The following is a 20,255-nucleotide window of genomic DNA, read 5'->3' as shown; positions in this document are numbered from 1 at the left end:
TACATTGTGGGCAAAATGTAATTGACTTGTATTATGAATTGAAATAACAAATAAAGGCAATTTCAAACAAAAAAATGTCTTATAGGTAAATTTCATGGTGATTTTCATGATCAGCTGTCCAAAATCCCTAAGATATACCAAAAAGGATTCAAGAAGCAAAACCTTTGTTATCCAGTGTTTTTTTGCGCTAGATACAACCATCTGCAGTCCCTTGTGTCTCCAACAGAGTGGGCTGTTTGCTACTTCTACAGTGGATGGAGGACAGGAGGAAGGATTGATGGGAGATGAGAAAGAGCCGTTGAAAGAGAGAGGTAGGAATGGAAAGGGAGGTGAATAGGAGAGGAAGGATGGGAGGGGGAGCTAAGAGAGAGAAATACAAGAGCAAGAAATGCATGACAGAGGATGGGGATTAGGATTGATGAAGGGGGAGGAGTACAATGGATGACAGACAGACAGACATACTTTATTGATCCCGAGGGAAATTGGGTTTCATTACAGTCGCACCAACCAAGAATAGTGTAGAAATATAGCAATATAAACCCATAAATAATTAAATAAATAATAAGTGAATTATTCTAAGTGGACATAAGTCCAGGACCAGCCTTATTGGCTCAGGGTGTCTGACACTCCGAGGGAGGAGTTGTAAAGTTTGATGGCCACAGGCAGGAATGACTTCCTATGACGCTCAGTGTTGCATCTCGATGGAATGAGTCTCTGGCTGAATGTACTCCTGTGCCTAACCAGTACATTATGGAGTGGATGGGAGTCATTGTCCAAGATGGCATGCAACTTGGACAGCATCCTCTTTTCAGACACCACCGTCAGAGAGTCCAGTTCCACCCCCACAACATCACTGGCCTTAAGAATGAGTTTGTTTATTCTGTTGGTGTCTGCTACCCTCAGCCTACTGCCCCAGCACACAACAGCAAACATGATAGCACTGGCCACCACAGCCTCGTAGAACATCCTCAGCATCATCCAGCAGATGTTAAAGAACCTCAGTCTCCTCAGGAAGTAGAGACGGCTCTGACTCTTCTTGTAGACAGCCTCAGTGTTCTTTGACCTGTCCAGGTTATTGTCAATTCATATCACCAGGTATTTGTAATCCTCCACTATGTCCACACTGATCCCTTGGATGGAAACAGGTCCCTCCTCAGCCCTCCTCAGGTCCACCACCAGCTCCTTAGTCTTTTTCACATTAAGCTGCAGATGATTCTGCTCACTCCATGTGACAAAGTTTCCCACCGTAGCCCTGTACTCAGCCTCATCTCCTTTGCATCCAACTATGACAGAGTAATCAGAAAACTTCTGAAGATGGTAAGACTCTGTGCAGTAGTTGAAGTCCAAGGTGTAGATGGTGAAGAGAAAGGGAGACAGGACAGTCCCCTGTGGAGCCCCAGTACTGCTGACCACTCTGTCTGACACACAGTGTTGCAAGCGCACGTATGAGGTGAGGAAGTGGACTGTGGCAGTGAGTGAGGGAAGGAGGAAGGGGTTGTGTCTTTGGCACAATAGAAGGGAAAACAGAAGCAAGGAACAAGGACGAGGAGGGGAGAGAAGAGATGGAGGAAGTTCAAGGAAAAATGAGAAATTGTTTGTAAAGCACAATATTACGATTGGATGCCCACTTTGCAAAATAATTTTCTGAGCTAGGCAGCCTAGAACATGGCCCAGGATCAGCCATGATGTTATAGAATAGCATGCTCAAGGAAATTAGACTCAAGGTTTCAGGAACATTTTCTGAACATTCCATGAATGCTACCTCACCAGTTTTCTCATTTCTTGCTGATTTTTAATTTTTTTTATTGTAATATAGCATTTTTTTAACATATTGAACTGTACTGCTTAACAAAACAACAAATTTCATGACATATGCCAATGTTAATAAACCTGATTCTAATTCTGATTCAGATCATACCTTCTCCTGCTTCTGTTTGTTAGGATTTTCAGTCTTTAGACCGAATTAGTCCAAGAGTCTGAACCAATAAAACATTCTCGAATGGTCATGAAGTGCTGGATGATGCTGTGTATCTCGGAGGAGCAGACCAACAGGAGAAAATCTCTCTTTTTGTTTTACTTTTAAGAAAGATCGCCATGTTTCACTACCTCCTGTCAGCCAGTGAAATGCTGCCTCCAGCAGTCCGTTTTCAGTCACTGCACACAGATGGTGGAAAGTTCTGCCTGAACATCAGTCCTATTTTCTTGGGCAGCTGATTAATTAAATTGTTGAATACTTAGCAGGTCAACTCAACTTGTTAGTCATAAATAACATGCACTTAGCGGGAGGGCAACGCTGTTTAATAGCGTGATAGACAGGACCCTGGAGATTTTCAATACTTAAGCATACCATAAAATATGTTAGTCAAACACAGCAATAAAATGTTTAATTATTTAACTGTCTGTGCTGTTCCAGCCAATGATAAAACAAATTCAACAATGAACTTATTTGAGTAGAAGAATGGCGGTGGAAAGTCCCTGTAGTTCAGAGCAAGAGGATAAACTAACAAAGTTTAAGGGTCAAATATCCCCAAGTGACATTTCAAAAGCCCTCCCTGTATTGGTCAGTTTTCCATTCTCTTTGAAAGTCTTCTAGAGGAATTACAAAGCAAAGAAATGGATAAGTAAATTGATGAAGGTGGAACAAAGCAAGGACGAGACATTAACCAGAACACACATAATGAGTGTTTGTGAAACTCAGACAAAATAATGTTTCTTTTAGATATTCTTTCCATCCAATCACAATCATGGTCCCTTACAGCAGCTTTTTGCAACAAAGCTTTTATAAGAAGCTTACAGCTTTTTTTTTTGAAATGTTCCAAAAATACAGCAATGGTTGCAAGAGGCTTTGAGTCCATTTCAGCAGCTGGATATCTCCACAGTGATTAAGTGTTTTTCCAATTATGCATATTTAACTCTAACTGTTTTCTCCTGTCTATGACAGTATACTCTATTAAGACTTAAAAGTAATTACTTCCTTTAAACATTGCATTTATATAGCACTTTCAATTGTGTCTCCAAATGTTTTACAACCAATAGAGTACTCTTGAAAAGAAGCCATTTTAGAAATAGTAAACACTCTAGTCAGTTATGATAAAACAAGTTAGCAATTTATTCATGCATAAGGTAGTGAACTTTGGAATTTGCTCTCCCACAGCACTGTGAAGGTTTAATCATTGAGTTCCTTCAAAATAAAGATCATTATGTTGTTGGAATTTCAGGGGATCAAGGCAAATGGCGCTGAGTAGATCAACCATGTTCTTGGTGGAGCAATGTTGAAGGGGTAAATGGCCTACTTTTGTTCCTAATTTTAATGTTTCACCGTTAACATGCTATGAGACATCGGCTAGAAATTTTGATTTTGTTGATATTGATTGAGTGATACAGAGAGAACTCCCCAGCATTTCTTCATTATAAATGCCATGGGGGTTAATTCTCCAGGACTTCCGCTCATCATCTCTTCCAAAAGACAGATCTTCTGACAGTGGCCTTCTTGCCAAGTACAATGAGTCTCTGGAATTCTCTCCCCTAGAAGACCTGGGAGCAAGGAAAAAGAATTGATCATTGGTGATTAACTAAAGAGGAAGTAGATAAATATCTGAAAAATCAGGGAATTGTGGGCTATGGAGAACTGGCACAGAACAGATAAGGGTCGGGGTAGTTCAGCCCAAGGTCAGGTTGAATGGTAGGGCAGGCTTGAAAGGTTGAGTGGCCTGTCCTTACTCCTATTTTCTGATCTTCTTATGATGTAATACTTCCTCAGTGCGAATAAAGGAGTGTCAACCTGCATTTCATACCTACATTGGCTGACTGAAAGCCACCAATTGATAAATAATCACCCTTCACTGCTGATCTGAAATATACAAGACATGTCACACCAAATAGATGGGAACTAGCAGCAGCATACTGCTTCCAGAAAGATGCTACTTTCTCTCTATTCTTGAGAAGGTTCAGTGGCTAAAAATATTTTGCAAGACAGGAAAATTTCTGGCCTTGCCTTTCTGGTTATTTCATGAAATTTGGCAGTTCCGTCATTCAGGCAGGATATACAGCTGAGAGTTGCTACCAAGACGTGTGTGCATGAGAGCCACTCAAAACATGTAAGGGGGCCAGTTGGGCAACATCTCGGAATCAATTAAAAAAGGTCAGAGGTCACTTTGAAAGGATCATGAGCATATTTGGGCAAGGGCATGGGGACACGTGGGCAAGGTCATGGAGCCACTTGGGGAATGACAAAACCCAGCAAGGAGTTGGCCTGTTAAGAAAACGTTGTGAGGGTTAAGGGGAGGAGGCGTGTGGGGTGACTGGTGGTGGGAAACTGTGGGAAATTAAAAACATCTGGCTGAAAGCAAGGTTAGATTTCATTACTGGACTGAGTCAGCATCAATTTCTGTAATTTCTTATGGAATTTGATAATGACCCGCACATTCCTCACCTGTTACAAATCAGTCAGATTCAATTGCTTCAGGGAGTCAAATAAACGAAAAACGTGTCTGAGTGGGAACTTGCTGGTCTTCATGCTCCATAGGAATCCAAAGTCTTGTTATTGTTTGCTGGGAGTTCTAGAATAAAAGAGACCCTTTATTTGAACAAAGAAAACATTCCAGAAATCTGAAGAGAAAGGTGACAAATACTGTTTAGTAAAAGGAAAAAGGCCAGTTGGCCTCTCAAAGGGGCTATCACTCATTTAGATCAGGGCAGATCTGCATCTATTCTACTTCCATCCTTAAATACATATCCTTTCATGTCTTTGTTAAATAATAATCTATCAATATCACTTCGGAAATTTACATCCAACTCTCAGCAAAGGTTTTTTTGCAGGGGGGAATGATCCAGATTTTCACCACCCTTTGTGTACAGCGTTGTGGCTCAACATAATTCCTGATTGGCCTAATTAATTTCCCTACTGCTGGATTTCCCCAGCAAAGTAAGTACTTCCTTTCTCTTGTCCCTGTCAACTCTTTTTATCATCTTAAGTACTTAGTTAGATCATCTTGCAACACCACCATCAGAAACGTTACGTGGAATCCTAGTACACAAGAAAATACAGCACAGGAACAACCCCTTCATCCCACAATGTATGTGCCAACCATTTATGGTGGTCTGCACATGATCTCTATTCCTCCATTTTATGTATCGGCCTGAATGCCCCTTTAATGTTGCTGTCATATCTGCTTCCATTATTTCCCTTGATGGCATGTACCTGGTTCCTGCTGCTCTTTGTGTTAGAAATCTTGTCTTGCACATCTCCTTTAAGCTCACTCACTCTCAGCTTATATGCATGGCCTCTAGCACTTGATATTCCAAAAAAGATTCTAATATCAATCTATGCCACTCATAATTTTATATACTTCTATCTGGGTACCCCTCAGCCTCTGATACCTCAGAGCAAACAACCCAAGTTTGCACAACCTCTACTCTCATACTGATGATCAATGTTCCTTCTAAGGTGTGTGGGCGAACACATACTTTGCTGCTGGTGCATCAAGGAATTTAAACTGCGCACAAAAGTTTGTCACCCTCTACCTTGTTTCACAATCGTACACAATCACATTTCCTTTTCTAGTTTCTGATGTGGATGGTGTTGAGAACATAGTGTTTGCGATGATTTTTCTGCAGATTTTAGAACTGGCTGTTTTTATTGAAGAAATTATTGATTGAAATTCCAAAGAAACAAAGGGTGTTATGCACAAAAGAACTGCTACTTCATTTAAAGTAGAATGACTTAATGAAATGGTAGAAATGCACCAAAAGCTCACGAGGTCAGGAACAGCTACGAGAAATATTTATTTACAATACAGAGACTGGTGTTAACTGCTTGTATTGTTGCAATGCTAAAATTTTTGGAGAATTTGCAAGTGTGGAAGAAGTGGAGTGATAATTGGAAACTTGACTTTTTAAAGCATCATTTAGCAAGCAAATCACATATGGACAGTGTGCAAAAGCTCCAGCAAGACAATCCTTCATTACAAGCTATAGGCTTGCTACATATGTTTTGTGAGAGTCAAAGGAATGAGATTGAAAACAGCCAAACCCAGAGGAGATCAAAGTTCTTATTGACAGTTATTTTATTTCTTTTAAACAATGAACAGCTAACTGGACTTGGTATTTTATTATTCTTAGAATAGCTTCAGGTTTACTTCCACTTATAAATTCAGTGCACACACACATGTTGTTGTCACTGGGCAAAAATTTGCACAGCGTAAGGTTTTTGTGCATACTGGTCATTACAAATTAAAGGAACATTGCTGATGATCCAATCCAAACAACATTCTGGTGAACCTCGTATGCACCCTCTACAAATCCACCCCTCCTATCCTTCCTTACTGCACACAGTACACTAAATACAGTGTAGCCAAAGTTTTATACAGTTGTAACATGACCTCACGACAGTTGTACTCAAATCTCTGACCAATGAAGCAAAGCATGCCATTTGCAAATAAGTGAAGCTTCCCACAGAGAAACAAGCCAGAGAGCAGAGGAATCACTACTCACCATTCTGAAAAGGTGGTCAAAAGAGAGGGTGAGTGAAATTACAGTGAGTTCCTATGGCTGAACAAGGTATAAATTCAATGACAGAACAGGAAATAGCAAAATTATGTCCAGCCATTAATACTGCTCACTTCTGCAATCAGTATTGGCTGCATTTTCTCTTTGTTTGCTGAGGATATAAATAACCCCAGCAAGTTGAGCTTTCGCTGCCGTGCTTGCCAACTTTACAGTGGTCAATGTGTTACATTTCACGGTGCACATCATTTTGAAATGCCTCATTCATGTGAAAAGGAATTGTAAAAATAAAGGGTTCTTTAAAGTTGCCTTTTCCAAACTCTTTTTGTGAGAGCAACACTTGCATACCACAATGGGACCTTTAATAATTCAGAGGCCTGGTGCCGACTCTATTTAATGTAATTAATGGAAATAAAATCTCCTTTATGTCCAAATTCTTTCTGAACACATTAAACCAAGAACAGAAACTGTCAGAGACAGAGCACTTGAACGCTGACCACAGAGTGGTTGAAAATTTACATGGAATTTAGCCTTTCTCTGTGTAGAAGCTCCCTGGCCTGAATAGGAAAAAAAAATGCTTATATAGCATTTCCTTATTGGAACAACTGTACCACAGCTCTTCACAGACTGCAACAAAACATTCCAAGGTGAATCATGGGACTTTTATCCGAAGGATATTTTACACTGAGTCTCTTAATGAAATGTTTCATGGATTGTCTTAAAGAAGTGAATCCACAGTGAAGTTTAGGGAATGATTTCAAAGTTTCAGTTAATGGTACCTGAAGGTACAGCAATCAGTCCTGGAACAAAGGAAATTGGAATGCACAATTATCCCGAGTTGGAGGAACAAAAGAGCTGTTGGGTAGGAAGAGGTTACAGAGAAGTGAGTCCATGGAGGAACTTGAACACAAAGATGTGAGTGTTACATGCTAGACTGGAAGACAATACATTGGTTCTAGGAAGTTTGTGAACCCCATAGAATTTTCTCTATTTCTGCATAAGTATGACTGAAAGTGTGATCAAATCTTCACATCTCCTAGAACTATATAAAGAGAACTGAATTAAATAAACAACACACAAAACAACATACTTTATTTATTGAGAAAGATGATTCAATATTGTTTGCATTTGTTGGAAATGTCTGTGAACCTCTGGGGTAATGCCTTCTACAAAAGCTATTTGGAGTTGGGTGTTCCAATCAATGAGATGAGATTGGAGGTATGGGTTGTAGTGGTCCCCTGCCCAATAAAAAAGACACACAAAGTCAGTTTACTGACAGAGCCTGCTCTTCTCAAGAAAGATCTGTTTATATGCACCATGTGTCAAACAAAACAACTTTCTGGAGGACCTCAGAAGAAGAATTGTAGAGATGCATGAAGATGGAAAAGGCCACAAAAGAGTTTCTAAAGACCTGAATGTTCATCAGTCCACAGTAAGAGAAATTGTCTACAAATGGAGGAAATTCAGTACTGTTACTACTCTCCCTAGGAGACTCCCGTTTGCTGTGTGAACAATTGGTTTAGTGCATTTCCTGAATTACAATAGTGACAATTAAAGACCTGAGTGTTCATCAGTTCACAGTAAGAGAAATTGTCTACAAATAGAGGAAATTCAGTACTGTTGCTACTCTCCCTAGGAGACTCCCATTTGCTGTGTGCAAAATTAGTTTAGTGCATTTCCTGAATTACAATAGTGACAATTAAAAGTATTCCATTAGCTGGAAAAATCTTTGGGACATCCTAAAAACCTGAAAGGTCTGTGAAAATGCAGGTGTCTCTGTTTCTACAGGGCAAATTGGATTTTATGAAACTTCCTCAGCCACAGTGAGAAATCTACCCCTGCCTCTCCTGTAGCTTCAATCTGGAGCTGTTATGGAGAGTAAAAAGTGGGGGCGAGGGGGGGATGGGGAGGAACGAAAAGACGAAAGTTCAATTTAACAGAAAAGAAGAAGGCTATTTAAGAAAAATCAATGCAGGGAATTTGCTCGCACAAGCACTGCCTGTTTCAGTCATTCACTGATCCAAATCGTTGTGCCTGATGCATTGCTCTGGAATCAGCCGGGTACTGTACCTGCTGTGATATGGAATTCCTTGAAAGCTTCCCGACTGTGTGCTGATTATTGTGCTGGAGGGAGGTGACTGGTTCTTCTTTCTGCAGTGTACCATAACCTGTCGTAATAAATAAAAAGCTGTTTTTCTTTCATATCCAGAATGACAACTTTAACCACTGCACATTTCAGATGTAGCTGCAAATGGGAACTCAGTCTCTTGGAAGTAAATAGTTATCAAAGCAGCAACTGTGTGCTGTAGGAAGTAAGACTCCAGTTTCCCACATGGTGAGAGACATTCTCACATCAGTCTGCCAAAATCTTAACCATAATAATATTTCAAAGCAACGTGACCTGGCATATTTTTAATTCAAGTTTTCAATTTAATAGATAAGAATTTTAGATAACATTATTGTGGAAAAGGTAGCTCAGTTTTAAATATGATATACAAGTAAACACAAATGATACTTCGATGAAGATATTTAATGAGAGGTTATCAGAGAGAAAATAGAAGCACAACATTTTGGAGGGTCAGAAGTCCAGAATGAGGTTTCATTCATTGAAACTGAATGTAGAACAGAAAGGCAGAAGGAAACTATTTCACACTTAAGGTGGTAAGGCTGTTAAATGTTCATTCGGAATTAGTGACTGAAGCAGAGATGATGTCAATACTTTAGAATAGGTTAGAAAACTATTTGAAGGAAATAGGAAATTCAAGAAATAGAGTAGGTTTACTGCATAAGGACCACACCAGAGACTAGAACTAGAGGTCATAGGTTAAGAGTGAAAGGTGAAATGTTTAAGGGGAACATGAGGGGTAACTTCATCACTCAGAAGTTGGCAGGAGTGGAATAAGCTACCAGTGCAAGTGATTTGATTTCAACATTTAGCAGAAATTTGGATAAGTACAAGGATGGGAGGGCTATGGCACAGTGCAGGTCGATGGGACTAGGCAGAATAATAGTTCAGAATGGACTAGATAGGCAAAAGGTCTGTGGTACTCAAAGGCTCTATGACCTTGTGTTAAAAGTGAACATGGGCATAGACTGCCTGTGCTGAATGTGTCACTTTCAAGTTGAACTAATGCCAGATATTGTCACTTCTCTTTACCTATACTTCACCTTGCAGTCTTAAAACCCTTCTACTATCTGCTCTAGTTCAGCACTACAACTGTTGCCTCAGGAGTAAACAGACTCTGGCCTACACCAGAGAACAGGATCTATTATAGGGTGAACCTTCAGTTCAGCAAAACTGTCGGAGGTGGAATATTTTGTTTGTGCTTCTTCTGCCTGCATTCAGGCAGAGACTGAAAAGCTTGGCACCAGTGAAAAGGACTACAAAGATCTGGATAACAGAAATGGAGGAGTAAATTTAGGATTGTTTCCAGTCAATGGACTAGACTCTGCTCAAGGATTCATTAGTGGACCTAAATGAATATTCCACAGTCATTACTGACTTCATAAGAATGTGCATGGGTGAGTGTGTGTCTATGTAAACATTCTGAGTCTTCCTCAGTCTCAAGCCCCAGATGAACCAGGAGAATCGTGATCTGCTGAGAACTAGATCCATGGCATTTAGGGTTGGTGATGCAGACTCATATAAAAAGTCCATGCCCGACCTCCGGAAGGTCAATCTAAGCACTGAGACAATTTCAACCTAAACTGGGATCACAGATGCTCAACAATGGTAGGGCTTGGGAAAATATAGCAAATCAAGGTCAGGCAGCATAAGTGGTAATGACCCATCATTCCCAGGTGAGCTCAATATCTTGCATGCACGTTTTGATACTGGTGCCCAAGAAGAGCGTGATGACCTGCCTTAGTGATATCTATCTATAATGGTTACATCAACCATAGCGAAGTGCTCAAGAAGCTCAAGAAAATCAACTCTTGACTCAGAGGTGACCTGGATCTGCTCCAGTTTGCCTACCACCATACCACCACCAGCAGACGTGATTTATCTGGCTCTTCACATGTGTTCTGGGCCATCTGGACAACAGGAACTCATATGTTAGGCTGCTGTTCATTCGACTACAGCTCAGCATTTAACATAATCATCCCATCCAAATTCATCATCAAGCTTCAAGTCTTGGGCCTCCGTACCTCCTTCTGCAACTGCATACTCGACTTCCTCACTGGCAGATCTCAGTCAGTGAGATTAGATAATAACATCTGCCCCTCGCTGATCATCAGGACTTGTGTGTAGTGCCTGCTTCCGCTGGATGAATTACAGGTAACAACGAGTCAACTTACTGGAGCCATAATAGCAACATATCTCTCAATGTCAGCAAAACTAAAGAGCTGATTGTTGACTTCAGAAAGGGTAAGGAGGGAAAACAAGGACAAATCTACATTGGAGCTTAGTGGTGGTGAGTGTTAGCAGCTTTAAATTCCAGAGGGTTAACATATTGGATGATGTGTCCTGAGCTCAGCACTTGGATGCAATCATAAGGAAAGTGCTTAGTGTATCTGCTTTCTTAGCAGGTTGAGAAGCTCCTGTATGTCACCAAACACTGACAAATTTATACAGATATACTGTTGAAAATATCCTGACTGGTTGCATCATGGCCTCGTACAGCCATATGAATGCACAGGAACATAAGAAACAGCAGAAAATAGTGGACTCTGCCCAATATATCATGGGCAGATCCCTCCCCATCATCGGTAATATCTACAAGAGGCACCACCTCAAGAAGGCAACATCCATCATCAAAGATCCCCACCATGCCATTTCTCACATCAGAGAGGAGGTACAGAAGCCTGAAGTCCCACAACCCCGGGTTTAAGAACAGCTACTTCCCTTCGGATCTTGAACCAGCCAGCAAAATCAGAACACGAATCAGGTTTAATACACTGTTTTTATCAGATGTGAAATTTGTTTTGCACAGCTGTGTAGTGGAAAGACATAAAATCACTATCAATTATAAAATAAATAAATTGTGCAAAATAAAAGGATAATGAGGGAGTGTTTATGGATTCATGGACCGTTCAGAAATCTGGTGATGGAAGGGAAGAAGCTGCTCCTGAATTGTTGATTATGGGTCTTCAGACTTCTTTACCTTTTCCCTTATCGTCCTTAATGATGGATGTTGCTTTCTTGAAGCACTGTCTTTTGAAGATCTTTCCAAGCACGTCTTTACCTCCCCCTCCTACTTTCTGCTTTCTGCTTTCTGATCCCTACGCGTCTCCCTTGTCCATTCATCCCTCCCACTGATCTCCCTCTTGGCACTTACCCCTGCAAGCGAAACAAGTGCTACACAGCCCCTACGCCTCCTCCCTCTCTACCATTCAGCGCCCCAAATAATCCTTCCTGGTGAGGCGGTATTTCACCTGTGAGTCTTTTGGGGTTACCTACTGTATCCAGTGCTCCCAGTGTGGCCTCCTGTACATTGGTGAGACCCGACATTGATTGGAGACCTCTTCACTGAGCATCTACACTCTATCCACCAGAACTAATGGGATCTCCCAGTGGCTACCTATTTTAATTCCACTTCCCATCCCCATTCCAATATGTCCATCCATGGCCTCCTCCACTGTCGTGATGAGGCCACACTTAGGGTTGGAGGAACAACACCTTATATTTTGTTTGGATAGCCTCCAACCTGATGGCATGAATATCATTTTCTCAAACTTCTGGTAATGCCCCCCCCAACCTCTCTTCACCATTTCCCATCCCCTTTTCTTTCCCTCACCTTATCTTCTTGCCCACCGATTGCCTCCCTCTTGTGCTCCTGCCGCCTTTTTCTTTCTTCCAAGGCCTTCTGTCTCTTTCACCAATCAACTACCTAGCTCTTTACTTCATCCCCTCCCCCTTCATGTTTCACCTGTCACCTGGTGTTTCTCTCCCCTCCCCCCACCTTTAAAATCTACTCCTCACCTTTTTTTCCTCCAGTCCCGCCGAAGGGTCTCAGCCTGAAACGTTGACTGTACTTTTTTTCACAGATGCTGCCTAGCCTGCTGAGTTTCTTCAGCATTTTGCGTGTGTTGCTTGAATTTCCAGCATCTGCAGATTTTCTCTTGCTTGCCTTTTGAAGACGTCCTTGATGGTGGGGAGTGCTGTGCCTGTGATGGAGCTGGCTGAGTTTACAACCTTCTGCAGCCTCTTGCAATCCTGTGCATTGGAGCCCACACCAGTCTGATGCAACTAGTCAGCATGCTTTTAACTGTACATCTATAGAAATCTGCAAGTGTTAGGTGACATACCATACCTAGTCAAGTTCCTAACAAAGTAGAGACACTGGTGTGCCTTATTCATGATTGCATTAATGTTCTTGGGCCCAGGATATATCTTCAGAGATATTGACATCCAGGAACTTAAAGCTGCTCATCTTTTCTACAGATGATGCCTCATTGAGAACTAGTCTGTGCTCTCCCAACTTCCTGAAATCCACAGTAATTTTCTTGGTCTAGCGGATGTTAAGTGCAAGGTTGTTACCGTAACACCACTCGACCGGCTGATCTATTTCACTCCTTGTTGCTATCTGTGATTTTGCCAACAACAGTGGTGTCATCTACAAATTTATTATTGGCATTTGAGTTTTGCCAAGCCATACAGTCCTGAGCGTAGGGAGAGTAGAGCAGTGGACCAAGCATGCATCCTTGAGGTGTGCCACTGTTGACTGTCAGTGAGGAGGAGGAGATGTTACCACTGATCCCCATAATGACTATGGTCTCTCAATGAGGAAGTTGATGATCCAGTTCCAAAGGAGGTACGGAGGCCCGGAGTTAGAAGCTTGGTGATTAATATTGAGGGGATGAGGGTATTGAACTCCAAACTGTAATTGATAAACAGCTGCCTGATGTATGTTTTGCTGATGTCTAGGTGCTTCAAAGCAGAGTGGAGAGACAGATTATGTCCATTATAAATATATCGTGGCTGTTGGCAATTTGCAATAGGTCCAGGTCCTTGTTCAGGTAGGAGTTAATTCTATCCGTAACCAACCTCTCGAAGCAGTTCATTAGGATAGATGTGAGTGCTACCTGTTGATTGTCATTGCCATATATAGTGGTAGACTTTGCCTTATAAGATATAATGGTATACAAAACCTGCCACAGCTGTCGTTAATCTAATTTTGACTCTAATTTCACACACAGAAATGCCTTTTTGCTCTCACGGTGGTCTTCTGTAGATCATACCTGGATTTTTTTCTAGGATTCTGGATCACCAGTCCTGAATGCTACAGATCTTGTTCTCAGAAGATAACAAGTCTCCTGGTTCATCCAGGGATTTTCATTTGGGCATGTTCAGTATATTCTTGAAAGTATGCACCCATCCATTCATTTCTAGTTGAAGTTGCTGGCAGCTATGGTGTGTATTCATTTAGATCTGAAGATGAATCCCTGAATGTGGTCTAGTCCACCGATTCAAAGTAGCCCAGTATGCGCTCATCTGCCTCCTTTAACCATACGGTTGGTTCTCACCACTGATGCTGCTGTCCGTAGTCTCTGCCTGTACGCTGGGAGAAGAAGCACAGCCAGATGTTTGAACTTCCCTAAGTGTTTGTACAACTTGGCACATTCTTGGTGGTGTAATAGTGATTGAATGTGTTGGCTGTTCCTCTGCATGTGGTGGTCTGTCTGAGATTTTATCAAGCTAGCCAGGCTGAGGTCTACCACGACGATTGGGAAGGAATCAGAGTGTGCAGTCTCATGACTATTGATCACTGTGCTCAGCTCCTCTAGTGCCAGCTTGGCATTAGCCAGGAATGTACATGGCTACCAGGAAAATGGTGGAGATCTCCTTCAACAGGTAGAACTGATGACACTTGACACCAGATTTTTTGGGTGGTGATGAATCAGCATATAGGAGGGAGATTGAAACTCTAGTTGAATGGTGCCACAGCAACAACCTCTTCCTCAGTATCAGTAAAACCAAAGAATTGGTTATCAACTAGAGGAGGAAGAATCTGGAGGTCCATGAGCTAGTCCTCATAAATGGTAACGGAGGTTGAGAGGGTCAGTAGCTTTAAATTTCTTGGCTTTATCGTATCAGAGGATCTGTGCTGGGACCAACACGTTAAGTGTCATCACAAAAAAGGTATGATAGAACCTTTACTTTCTTAGAGATTTGTATGGATTTGATATGTCACCATAAAATTTGACAAACTTCTGTAGGTGCAGAGTGGAGAGCATCCTAATAGTTTGCATGATGGTCTGGTATGGAAAGATCAATGCCCAGGAACTGAAAAGGCTACAGAAAGTGGTGGATACAGCCTCATCCGTCACCACTGAGTACATTTACATGGAGTGCTCGCACAATAAAGCAGCATCCATCATCAAAGACCCCAGTATGCAGGCCATGTCCTCTTCTCACCACTACTATCTGGCAGGAGGTACAGAAGCCTTAGGTCCCACAACACTAAGTTCAGGAACAATTATATAGTATGTACTTTGATAGTAAATATACTTTAAACTTTGAACTGATCACTTTGCACTAAAATGCATTTTTGTGTTTTAATAGTGTTTTTTCTTGTAAAATTGGTGTTCAATTTATGTTTTTGTTTGTGAACATTGCTTATATGATGCCACATGCCTGTTAAATTGCCACAACTAAGTTTTTCATTGGACCTGTGCAACACATACTTGTGAATATACCAATAACCTCAACTTTGATTTTGACTTAATACATAAAACCAATGTCCCCACTACTCTTTTGAATGGACTTAACGTGCTTTGAAATACAGGAGAGTTGTTTCTTGTGTCCGAGGCAATATTTATCTCTTAACTCATCTGAGGAGAGTATCTGGTCATTTATACATTGCTTTTCATGAGAGCATTTTGTGCATAATTTAGTCATCAACGTTCCCACGTTGTATGTTTCTGATCCACAAAACCAGAGTGAAAATAAGACGAACTGGAGGGTCTGCCAAAAGAAATAGAAAAAGAAGGAAAGTATGAGTTTTCAACACCTCTGTAAATCACTTCAGGATGTTCAGAGATCTTGATGAATACAATGTAACACATTTCATTTATTTCTCTGATCCATGTACAAACAAGTTCTTAATTGTCCAGTTGTCTTTCAAAGCAAATGAAAGCATTCAAAGAACTTGAAAAATCTCAAGTGATTTTATTTCAGGAACCTCGTGGTTTTTCACCTGAGTGCTTGCAGTAGTGTCCTGGAGTTTCATCTTTAAGTGCTAGTCTCAATCAGAATTGAAGAGAATTAGGTCCCAACCTGCTTTGTATTTGCTGCACTATATCATCCCTGTTTTATTCAAAAACCATGCAATGAGAAGTACTCCTTATTCTTTTCTCATTCCAACACACTGAGGCCCAATTTTTACTCCAGGTTATTGAGAAAATGATAAGGGTAATCAAACATTCATATTGCTATGCACAGGTGCCCCATGTGTGGCCTAGAATTTCTATGGTGCATTTTTTTTTGTAACCCAATAGGCGTATTTCACTCATGTCTCCCCTTCCTGTCTGGAACTCCATGACAGGTCAATGCCCTTATGTTACAGAATTATAGCACAGTGGAACAAGGCCTGACCGAGCTACACAGTCCGTCAGTCACAGGTTCCCCGATTTGCGTGCCTGGTCGTGCTAAGCTTTACAGTGCTTTGCCTCATTAATCAAAAGGTATTATGTAAGGTCAGAGGGAACCAACTTCCCAAAATCTCTGATTAATGGCAGGTACAGGAGTTTAGGATTAATGCTTTTACTCGGGCTTTCTTTCAAATCATGTGGAAAACATTCCTCTCTGCCAACTCTTTTCATCTTTGCAGATTTGTGGATTGGGGAAATAATTGTTCTGGCTCCAGTCCTCCTGTATTCTCCTCTCGTAAAGGTGAAGTCTCATTCTGAGAACAAGCAGCTCCCAGTATCACAGCTATTATAAACAGACTCTAAACAATGAGAGACCTTAACATGGGCCTCCTCCTCCACGCACATGTAGCTTCCTATGTGGATAGTTTAAACAGTGCTCAGAAGTTATCAAATCTAATTTTACCTTTACGCCATCATAACACTTGTACCTCCCAGGGGTTTTGGGGTTCCTTCCTGAACTTGCACACAAATGTAGGCCGACACTCAAACGGCAGAGCTGAAGGACTGCTGCATTTGAAGAGGTGTTGTCTTTCAAATGCCTATCTGTCCTCCTAGGTGCAAGCAAAGATGCATGACAATATTTTGACCAGCACTACAGTTCTCCTGGTGAACTTTTATCCTTCAGTCATTCTCTCGATCCAATGGATATTTCATCAATGTTTCAGAGTCCTGGGAAAGGACAAAATGGCCGCTGTGTTTTATAGGCTGCTACTTTCCAAGTTGGTTCTTTGCCACATCCTAGGGAGGCAAAAAGAGCTATATACAGGCAACTTTTTCTCCCACATCAGGTCAGGCATGATGCCTGGGACATTGTGATCAGTGAGAGGAGTTTGTATGCTAGACAGGACAGAAACAGCAGTTTTATTTGAAACATGTTGAAACTATCATGATGCTTATATTGCTTACAGTTAAATTAATACAATTGACATTTATCTGTCATCCTCATTTGTTATGTGACTGTTCCGCTGGCTTCTCCCCACCTCACGCTGAGTGTGTTGCCGCAGAAAGTTTAAATCCCCTTCCCCGCCTCCCGCTGCCTCAGGTTGTGTGAAGACTGAATTGCAGATCACTGTTTATTTTAGCAGTTCTGATCTATGCCTTTTTTTTTGCCAGGCTGGATGAAACTCCACTGCTCCATCAGTAAACTTGCATTAAAGGGGAACATGACACACAACAAGCAACGAGGTTTCAAAAACCTTTTGTCAATTTGCAAAATCTACTAGGTACTGATATTCCAATCCAATGACATTCCAGGGAATTGTTAGAGTAACATAATCTCTGCAGTTGAAAGACCTGCATTTATAAAGCACTTTTCTCAACTCAGAAACCCTCAAATCACAGTGAGGAACATTTGCAATGTGGATGAAGGAAATAAGGTCCAAATCCTCCCCAGTTTATGAATGCCAGGCTTACAGTATATATAATATACACTCTTTATTAGGTACACTTCTACACCTGCTTGTTAATGCAGTGGCAGTGTGGTGATTGTCCATCATGTCTGACAACGACAGGAAACCTTTGTGAGAGAGTTTTTAAAGTTGAAAAGCCGTTGCACTGGGTAGTTCCACTCTTTCAACCTCAGAAGTTCGGGTCCAGTGGTATGAACAAGGATCACATACTGGGATCTTCCTTGATTACAGCGGATGACCATGACATCTTCTGTGCCCTGTCATGTCCTTCATACTCCATGGAACTTTGCAGTACTGCCGTCTCAAACGTTGGATCTCACCTGCCCATTCCACCAGAACTAGCACGCTAGGACAGGCATGTCCTCATGAGGTCGGTAGCTAGCCTCACTTGGTTTAGCCCGGCTGTCGTAGTGGTGTACCAAGCTGTGGCTGCTGTCGCAAACAGTTACTTGGAGCCACTGTTGAGAGCTAAGTGTCCAGCGGGGACAGAAGGTGAGTGAGCTGTCCATGGAATGGACATGACAAACCTCTTCACCAGAGGTGCAACCCTTCCCTGGACACCCCAAACACTCTCATGTAGCAGTAACTCAGTGCATAAAAGTATGCAGACATGTTCAAGAAGTTTAGATGCTGTACAAACCAAACATCAGAATGGGGAAGAATTATGATCTAAGTGACCTTGACCATGGAATGATTGTTGATGTCAGATGGGGTGGTTTGAGTATCTCAGAATCTGCTGATCTCCTGGAATTTTCACTCACAACAGTCTTTAGAATTTACAGAGGAAAACAGTGTGAAAGACAAAAAAACAGTGAAATATAGTTCTGTGCAAAAATGCTTTGTTAATGAGAGAGATCGGAGGAGACTGATTCAAGCTGACAGGATATTAACAGCAACCCAAATAATGATGTGTTACAATACATCGAATCTTGAAGTGGATGAGCTACAGAGTAGAAGACCACATGGGGTTTGACTCCTGTACCTAATTAAGTGACCATTCATAAACTGGGGAGGACCTGCACATTTGAATAAGCGTTAAGGAGTCAGGCAGGATGGATCTGTTGGCTGCAGCTGTTCCCTGAGGCTCCTCAGTTGTGGGAGCTCAGTTCCTGGCCACATTTCTGACTTGCAAACAGTTTGGGTCACAAACGGTTATCAGGAAGGGAACCCTGTTGTCACCTGGGAACAACCTGTAGTCAGTTTGTGTACAGCAAGGTCTTACAAAAAACAGCATGGGAAGTATGACCAGAAAATCTGTTTTGATTGTGGAGAACTTCTGGTCAAATAACAGGGAGATTTTTAACTGTTCTTTAAAATAGAACCACTTACAGACACTTCAGAGAATAGGCAAGGTTTGGCTTGATGTTCCCTTTGATAGGCAGCGCCTTTGGAACTGAAATCATCAGTCTGAATCTTGTGTTTAAATTTCAGGAGAGGAGCTTGACCAACAAACTTCTGACTTGGATACAAATGTGATCTTTTTGGTTACACATGGGGCACAGATTACGAATTTTAAATAAAGCTAATGATATATTTTACTTCCTCTTTAAGTTCTCAGAGATGATATACCGATTCTACGCAGTGGTTTTATCACAGGCAGCTTCCTTTTGTACCTCAGCAGTTTTGTGACGGGGTGCCTTAAGCAAAGTAACTTATGGAATATATTCAGCATTCATTACAATCTGTGATTTTATGGTGTGTTCGTACTTATAAAAGCTGGTGCAAATCAATTTCTATTTTCTAAACTTGTTCCCTGCTTTAAAATCTGCAAGATTATAGTGAGCTCTGTGGGTGTCAATTTTTTAAAGTGTCTGCTGACATATGTGATCTTTCACACGTATGTAGGGCAGATGGTGTTTGCATATGTTAGATGCTGCATGCGTGCACATATTCCCTCACTCTTCCATTTATTATGTGCGATGGGTGAAAGATTTGGATCCAAGGCAGCTGTGAATCCAACTTCTTGTTCTTGGGCCTGACTCGAAGGCAGAATTTGATGACTTTTCATTGGGGTTTAAGGGATTGGGTTAAGAGATCGAGGCAGATGCTGTGTCTGGTTCCATGTCCGATAGCCAGAGTAAACACACCATTAAGAGATTAGAATCTTAGTAAAAAGGTGTTTTCATCATTTTTAGAATCCTTTTAAGCTAATAGCTCAGTAGCTAAACATACTGTCCATTCTGGTCCTCATTAACTCTTCGCTACTCTCGGTCCTTTACCCATTTTTAGATTGTTACCTCTGCAATGAGACTGTCAGAATTAGCAACTGCAAGATAAAAAGGAAGCAAAAACAAAAGATAAGGACTGACTGTATCCATGCCAGCTAGGTTAAGTGGTATCCAATGGGAGTATTAGACCATAGAAGAGGACAGCACAGGAACAGACCCTTCAGCCCGTAATGTCAGTGATGAACACGATGCCAAATTAAACTAAATCTCTTCTGCCTGCACGTGATCTAAGTCTCTCCATTCCCTGCATATCCACATGTCTGTCTAAGAGCCTTTTAAACTCCATTATCATATCTGATTCCACTACTCTCACAGAAGCCAGTTCCAGGCTGTCACCACTCACTGTGTAAAAAAACTTGCTCCACACGTCTCCTTTAAACTTTTTCCCTCTCACCTTAAATGCTTGTTTTCTAGTACTTGACATTTCTACCCTGGGTAAAAGATTCTGACTGCCCACATTATCTCTGACTCCGAGAATCTCATAAACTTCTGTTAGGTCTCCCCTCAGTCTTCGAAGCTC

General features: G+C 41.4%; 2 long non-coding RNA genes across 3 annotated transcripts; one reads left to right on the top strand and one right to left on the bottom strand.

Annotated features, from left to right (window-relative positions):
* Nucleotides 1-2,407: 2,407 nt before the first annotated feature.
* LOC132392841 (uncharacterized) lies at nucleotides 2,408-19,258 on the top strand. Of its 2 annotated transcripts, none has more exons than XR_009511672.1 (3): nucleotides 2,408-3,280; nucleotides 17,212-17,321; nucleotides 18,939-19,258. It is a non-coding gene; the product is annotated as an uncharacterized LOC132392841 (long non-coding RNA). The 2 variants fall into 2 exon arrangements; XR_009511673.1 differs by adding an exon at nucleotides 4,819-4,924 and having other exon boundaries at nucleotides 3,206-3,280; nucleotides 17,212-19,258.
* Nucleotides 3,272-6,714, bottom strand: LOC132392840 (uncharacterized). The gene is made up of 3 exons (XR_009511671.1): nucleotides 6,493-6,714; nucleotides 4,433-4,559; nucleotides 3,272-3,534 (listed from the first exon to the last, which is right to left on the bottom strand). It is a non-coding gene; the product is annotated as an uncharacterized LOC132392840 (long non-coding RNA).
* Nucleotides 19,259-20,255: the final 997 nt, after the last annotated feature.

Source organism: Hypanus sabinus, chromosome 4, assembly GCF_030144855.1.
Source record: "Hypanus sabinus isolate sHypSab1 chromosome 4, sHypSab1.hap1, whole genome shotgun sequence".
NCBI classification, from domain to species: Eukaryota; Metazoa; Chordata; class Chondrichthyes; order Myliobatiformes; family Dasyatidae; genus Hypanus; species Hypanus sabinus.
Note: the sequence above shows the minus strand (reverse complement) of the source record. Positions and strands in the feature narration are given on the sequence as shown.